The sequence below is a fragment of the Octodon degus genome, unplaced genomic scaffold (genome assembly GCF_000260255.1).
Source record: "Octodon degus isolate 3935 unplaced genomic scaffold, OctDeg1.0 scaffold00049, whole genome shotgun sequence".
In the NCBI taxonomy this organism is placed as follows: domain Eukaryota; kingdom Metazoa; phylum Chordata; class Mammalia; order Rodentia; family Octodontidae; genus Octodon; species Octodon degus.
In genome coordinates this window covers 859870-866270 of record NW_004524625.1, presented here as the reverse complement: position 1 = coordinate 866270, position 6401 = coordinate 859870, and positions in this window count along the sequence as shown.

Sequence of the window (6401 nt, the reverse complement as noted above, 5' to 3'; positions counted from 1 at the left end):
AAGGTGCCCATCTGGGGGCAAGAGTAAGGCCACGGAGAGGTTTGCCCAGGGCAAAGTGTGCCTGGTGTCAAGGCTGGAGAGGCGGGGCCTTGTCCACACTCCACCCACTGCCTGGGGTCAGGCTGTGGGAGGGGGTCTGGGAACGATTTGATAATTAGGCAGGAGGCCCTGACAGCAGCCTCTGTGGGGTCTGTTAGGGACTCTGGGGAGGTCTGTGGGGAGGCTGGCCACCAGCCAACCCCACCCTCAGTGGTCCCCTCTGCCCACTCCTGCCCACACTACCATCCCCCACAAGTCCCTTCTACGGACCCCCAGCAGGTCCTTCTAATAGCACAGGCCTCCTGCTTCCCCAGCTCCATCCACTCAGGGTGCTAATGGCTCTGACTGAACAGGGTGGAGGTGGAGGGCTTTGCACTTTGGAGCTTTAGGCCCCTCAGACGGACACCTCCCTGGCCCTGTGCAGCCAGCCCACCTGGGGACCAAAGGGAAAGTAGGCCCAGAGAGGGACAGCACTTTGTTCAAGGACACAAGTGAGGCAGGCTCAGGCTGGCTCCCCGCTGCCTGGACCCACTCCTTGGTCTGCCCCCAAAGGTAGTCTGGGCCACACAGCCTCCTAGAGATGGTCCAGCGCGCCACCTCCTCCCGCCTGGCCCCATATCACAGCTACTCACCCAGTAACAGTTGGCTCAGAGAAGCCCTGGGCAGGTCTGCAGGGGAGGGCTCTGGGCTGGCCCTTGCTAGAGAAATGTGGGCTGCAGAAAAGGCTGGGGGACACAGCAAGAAACAGACAAATGAAGTCGGCATCTGCTTGCCCTCAGCTCTGGAAGGGGAGAGGATCCAGGTGGGCTGAGAGGGGAAGACATACCCCGAGCCTTCCAAACTCTGCAGCCCGGATCATCCTGGCATAGGGCAGGGAGGGACCTGACTCGGCTCCACCGTCCTGTCTTGCCAAGAGCCTGCCCTTCCTAAAGCAGCCCTGGCCCTCAGCTGCTGTCAAGCCTGCCTCTAGAGGAAAAGTACGGCTACCCTGGCCCTGACCTTCCAGCTTCCCAGGATCCTGACACTGGGGGCACAGGTGCAAGTGACAGTCCCAGAAGTAAGGTGGTTACCTGGGCCCGTGCAGGTGGGCTGGACCTGGGGGAATTACATGGTGACCTCTCCAGACAGGCTAAGCCCGTGCTGACCCTTCTGAAGCTTGTTTTCCTGTGACAGCCCTTACAGTTAGCTGAGGCTCAGAGATTCGGAGACCTGACCACCTTCCCTAGCAGCAGGCAAGGTTTGCTCTGGCCCTCCAGCCCCAGGACTTGTAATCTCCCTGTCCTGCCACTCATGCCTCCTCCCTATGGCATGACCACTGACTTGGGAAGCAGGGGTGGTATGGGCAGCAGGACAGGGCAGGGAGGTCATGAAAGGTGGCTAGAGCAACAGAGGGCCAGGCGGAGGGCCAGCCTGAGCAGAGGTAGAGCCTTCCTAAAGGTGGGATATGGTGGGTGGGAGCAGCGGGCCTGAGCGCAGGCTCCTTCCTGTGGGCAGGGCAGGGTGGTGCATTTCTGAGTTTGCATATAACAGGTGCTTCTGGAGCCTTTGAAGTTTGTCCACACAAGGGTCACTGTCCTCCAGCGTGCCTGGCGGCCCCAGGTAGTTCCATTCTGGCCACCACCAGTGGGGTGGATAGTCAGGGCTAAAGGCATCTTCCCTGTCCCTGGCAGGTGCCCACTTTGTGTCTGCCTCTCCCCTGTGCCTGTGCCAGCTCCAAACCAACCTAGCTTCCACTGGCACAACGAGGCTGTCGGCACAGCTGTGGGCAGGGGGCACAGGGAGGTGCCCCAGCTATGGGCCATGCAGTGCCCTCTGTACCCCTGCGTAAGGCCTGGAGCTTGGCCAGGCCCCTGGACAGCAGGCTGGAGCTTTCCCTGCTCTCATCTCGTAGCCAGACCCCAGGCCCAGGGGCCTTCCCCACCTCCCAGCCCAGGGAAAACATGCCTCCCCTGGTGCTCTGGACCCGCGCTTGGAGTCCCAGGCTGGGCAGCCCTTGTCCAGCGCCAAGAACCACAAGCTCAACCCGAGAGCAGGGGCCTGGGAACGGCTCACCCACTGAGGTGCTGCTGGATCTGCCCCTGCCCCCCTTGTCGGTGTCAGAGTGATTTATGGGCAGATGCTGAGAGAAGAGGCTGAGAGAAATAAGCACCCCGCGGCATCTCAGGCCAGGCCCCTGCCACAGGCGCAAGAGAAAGGGGAAGGGCTTCTTGCTGTGTGACCTTGGCCAGTTCCCTTCCTTCTCTGGGCTTCTGCTCCCTTTGAAATAGGTCTGAAAACCATCCTCAAAGCATGGAATTGCCAGGAAGATCCAGCAAGAAACTGGACATCAAGTGCACAGCTGGGGCCCTGGCATGGAGCAGGTCAGGCAACTGTGCTCCTGTCCCAAAGCCTCCACAGCGCCCACGCTCCCTGTCTGACCTTTGTGACTCCAGCTCCCCTCCCTCCTCATCCCAAAGCCCCTGGTGCTGATCACCTCGGAAGCCCTACACAGCTCCTTTCCCCAACGCCAGGCCTCCAGGACACCTAAGTAGGCTCTGAACCTCCCCCAATGCTCCCTGCACCAGGCTGAGCAGTTTCAGGCTGGCTTTATTAGGCGTCCCCTTAGATCAGCACCTGTGTCACACCTGGAATCCTGGCTACTCAGGAGGCGGAGACAGGTGGATGGCAAAGTTGGAGGGAGCCTGGCTGACCAAGGGAGACTTTCTGTCAAAAGAAAATCTTTAGAAAGGTGGAGGCAGCAGCTCAGTGGCGAGCACCCTGAGTTTCATTAAAAACGAAACATCTCCTAGTATTTGCAGATTGCTGGGGAGGAGGGAAGGCAGGGGACAGCCTTTGGGAGAAGGAGCACCAGAGACTTCTCCCAGGCCACCCCTGGAGAGGCTCAGCATTTGCCAGTCTGGGGCACAGCCTGGCTCTGGGACTGGCATGACGGCTAAGTCCAGGCCTAGAGAGCTGCTGGTGGCAGGCAGGACTGAAATATAAAACTGCAACTGCCACATGAATTTTTAAGATTGAGGTGTTTTAAAAGAAAGGACACTACGAGGGCCTTGACATAGGCAGTGACTGTCAATCACGTGGTAACCCAGATAATGACTGTGACTGAGATAAAGTGCAGCTGCAACTTCCCGTTCCACAGAGATAAGGAAGCAGCGATGAGCTAAGTACTTCTTGTTGCAGGACCAGAAAGTGTACCAATCTCTAGGAGATTTTTCAGAGGCTGAAATCCCAGCGTGATTTATTCTCGGTTTCATTGCAGGAAGAGGGCAGGAGCCATGAGAGGGAGGTGGCCACGTGGAGCCATGGTCTGCACCTGCTGTTCTGCAGGGACAGGGCTCAGTTGGCATGCACTTTCCCCTCAGCATTTCTGGCCACCAGGAACTCAGCCTTGTGACATGATTTCGACCACTGGGGACCATGGCTTTATGGCTGAAGGAAGGGGATTCAGACTGGGGACCATGGCTTTATGGCTGAAGGAAGGGGCACCAAGGTGTGTGCCCAGGAGTGGGACAGGCGGAGAGAGGCCCAGGGGCCAGCACCGGGTGAGGGCATGCGCACAGGGGCCTGGGATAACCATCTCCTCTAGAATCGCAGCTGCAGCTCCTCAGAGCACTGGAGCCACCGTGCAGCTGAAAATGAGAGTCCCTGTTTGTCACCTGTAGGGACCAGAAGCCTGGGAGAGTCACAGACACGGACACAGCCAGAACCAGAGCCTGGAGTTCTGCTTCTTCCTTCGAGAAGCTAATCCTGGCGCCCTTGAGGGTCCCCTTTCTCTCCCGGGACGGGGGGCTGCAGGTGTATGAAGTAGCCTCATAGAGATCTGGACCTCTCCCGCTCTGCCCTAGGGGCTCCCATGGCTCCTTGCTGCCCTCACAATCTGATCTGCTTCCTTGGCCTGGTGTTCACATACCAGGACACATGGCACACTCAGAACTGAGAGCAAACCTTGGTCCTCCTGCTCTGCTGTGTGACCCCAGAGAGGTTACTACATCTCTCTGAGCCATTTCATCTCCTTCATGTGAAGCACAGAAGTATAAATGGGATTTGCCGAGAGATTGAAATACGTTGGTATGTGTGAGCGGTCAGCATGTGCCTAGCACTGAGAATGTGACCTTGTGGCTGTCCTCCTCGCCCCCTCCACATTCCTAGCTGCAGCTGCAGCTGCAGCTGAGATGCAGTGGGGGATGCCCCCCCCCCGCCAGCCCAAGGAGGATGACATGAGCCCTCAATGGGTGCAGCCAGCAGCCAGGTCCTTCTTTTCCCAGCTTTCCTTGCCATCTTGTGGACTAGGCCATGGGCAGAGGAGCACACGATGCCCTGGCCAATGCAGGGCCTCATCACCAGGGTAGAGGTAGGTGATAGATTGGCAGAACTGCCGCCCTGGCATGAGGGCTTGTGACCTTGACCTGAGCCACTGAGCTGCCACAAGGAGACGCCTGTGACCCCCCTCCCCCATGTGCCTACCCATGGCAATGCAGTGGCCCAAGGGCCAGGGAGGTGGGGAAGGCAGTCCCAACCTCTCACAGGGGTCACTGAAGTCCTCCCTGGGCTGCGCCTCATGTGGAAATGGAAACAGACTTGTTGGGGTCAGTACAAGCAGGGCCACCAGGGTGCTGTCCCAGAGAGACCCTGGGGGCATGGGGCATCGAATGGGGGCCTTCTGTGCCTGGAGAACACAGGGAGCCCTTCCCAGGGACAGAGGGCTGAAGAGTTTCCAGGTTGCCCAGGGACAGCAGGAGCAATGACGCAGGCAAGATGTGGTGTTAGGTGTGGATGCAGAAAGGGTGACAACTGCGGGGAAGGCCTGTGAGGGCAGAGGGTGGCAGGCTGGGAGTAGTGGTCACTAGGGATGCTTCTCACCAGGCAGGGGGAGGGAAGGTGGTCCTGTGGGCAGAGGGCAGCCACAGGGTGTGGTGGGCAGGGAAAGGGTAGGGTCTTCTCTGGCTCTAGCATCAGAACTGTGGGCTGGCGAAGTATGCCATGTAGTCCTGCCCTCAGGGTTGATGGCATTTCCAAACAGGCAGGAGAAAGTAGGCAATGAGGGGGCTTTCTTTCACGGAGCTAAGAGTCCGCAGGGTCCAGGGCATCAGAGGATGAGAGGGGAGATGCCCTCAGGGAACCAACCAACCAGGTGCTGTCTGTCTGCAGCCAGGCTAAGACCAGGGCGTAGAGGGAAAGGGCAGGCTCTTGAGAAGAGCTGGCCCAATGCTGACCCGGGGAGCCTCCCTGCTCCACCAGACCCTGCCTGACTGCAGTCCCCACCAGGCAGTGGCTGGCTGTTTACCTAGGGAGCCCCCAGGAACCCCCATCTTCAGCTGCTGCTGCCCATGAGGTGGAAACTGGGCCTGACACCTGCACTCAGACCTGAGGCTCAGTGCAGCTGGTCTCCAGCTCCCTGTGGCCCTGGACAAGTCACCCTCCCCTGGCCTCCAGGGCCACCCCACAGACCTAGGAGGGCCTGCAGGGAGACGGCATGACCCTGTTGCGTCAGCGCGCTGCTATTTCTATCATCACTGCTATCATTTTAGGGCAGTGGAGCTCATAGGAGCACAAGATGTCTAAGCTCAGAAAGCATGAAGGGTTGCGTGTCGAGCAGCATAGCAACGTTATGTAAAAAGTAACTGGCAGGCCCCACAGGGCGCAGGGTGCCAGGGATCACCTGTGACGTGCCTCCTGGCACCAGGCCTGGGTTAAGGCCATAGGGCCTGGATCTGCTCTTCTCCACACAAGCTAAATATTGGGGCTTTCCCTTCCCCAGCCAGCCAGGACCCAAGACCCACTCCGGTGGGGACAGCAGGAGGACTGCCCCCCTTGGGGCTGGTCACCAGGGTGCTGGGGGTGGATTGCAGCAGGCCCACCAACAAGCCGACCCCTAGGAGGACCCAGCACTGCCCAGGAAGTCACCTTTGACACACGCGGATCCTGGGGCAGTCCTGCCCTCAGGGCCTCTGTTTCCCCACTGGTAGGCTACAGGAGGGTGTGCAGACCAGAGTCCCCTCTGGCTCTCTCTAGTGACTGTAGCCTTCTTGAGCCTCCTCCATACCATCTTACTGCAGAGGCAGCCCTCAGCGAGCGCACTAATGTAGGGCTGGCGCCAGCGCATGGGATGTCCCTCACTGAGGACAACAGCTCTAGGTGGTATTTGGGGAAATAGGAAAGCAGGAAAGATGAATAGGAAAGCACCTTTAAATGCCACTCGCATCACTCACAGTGTGAGGGGCTGAGGCTGGGAGCTAGGAGGAGGGGCAGGCCCTCATGGGGCCCACAGCTTGCTTGGACACGGAGCCCAGTGTTAGGTTCCCACCAGGAGCTGGGAGGAGCCATTGCGGGGGTGGAGCCAGCTTCACTCCGCAGAGCCCCCCAGG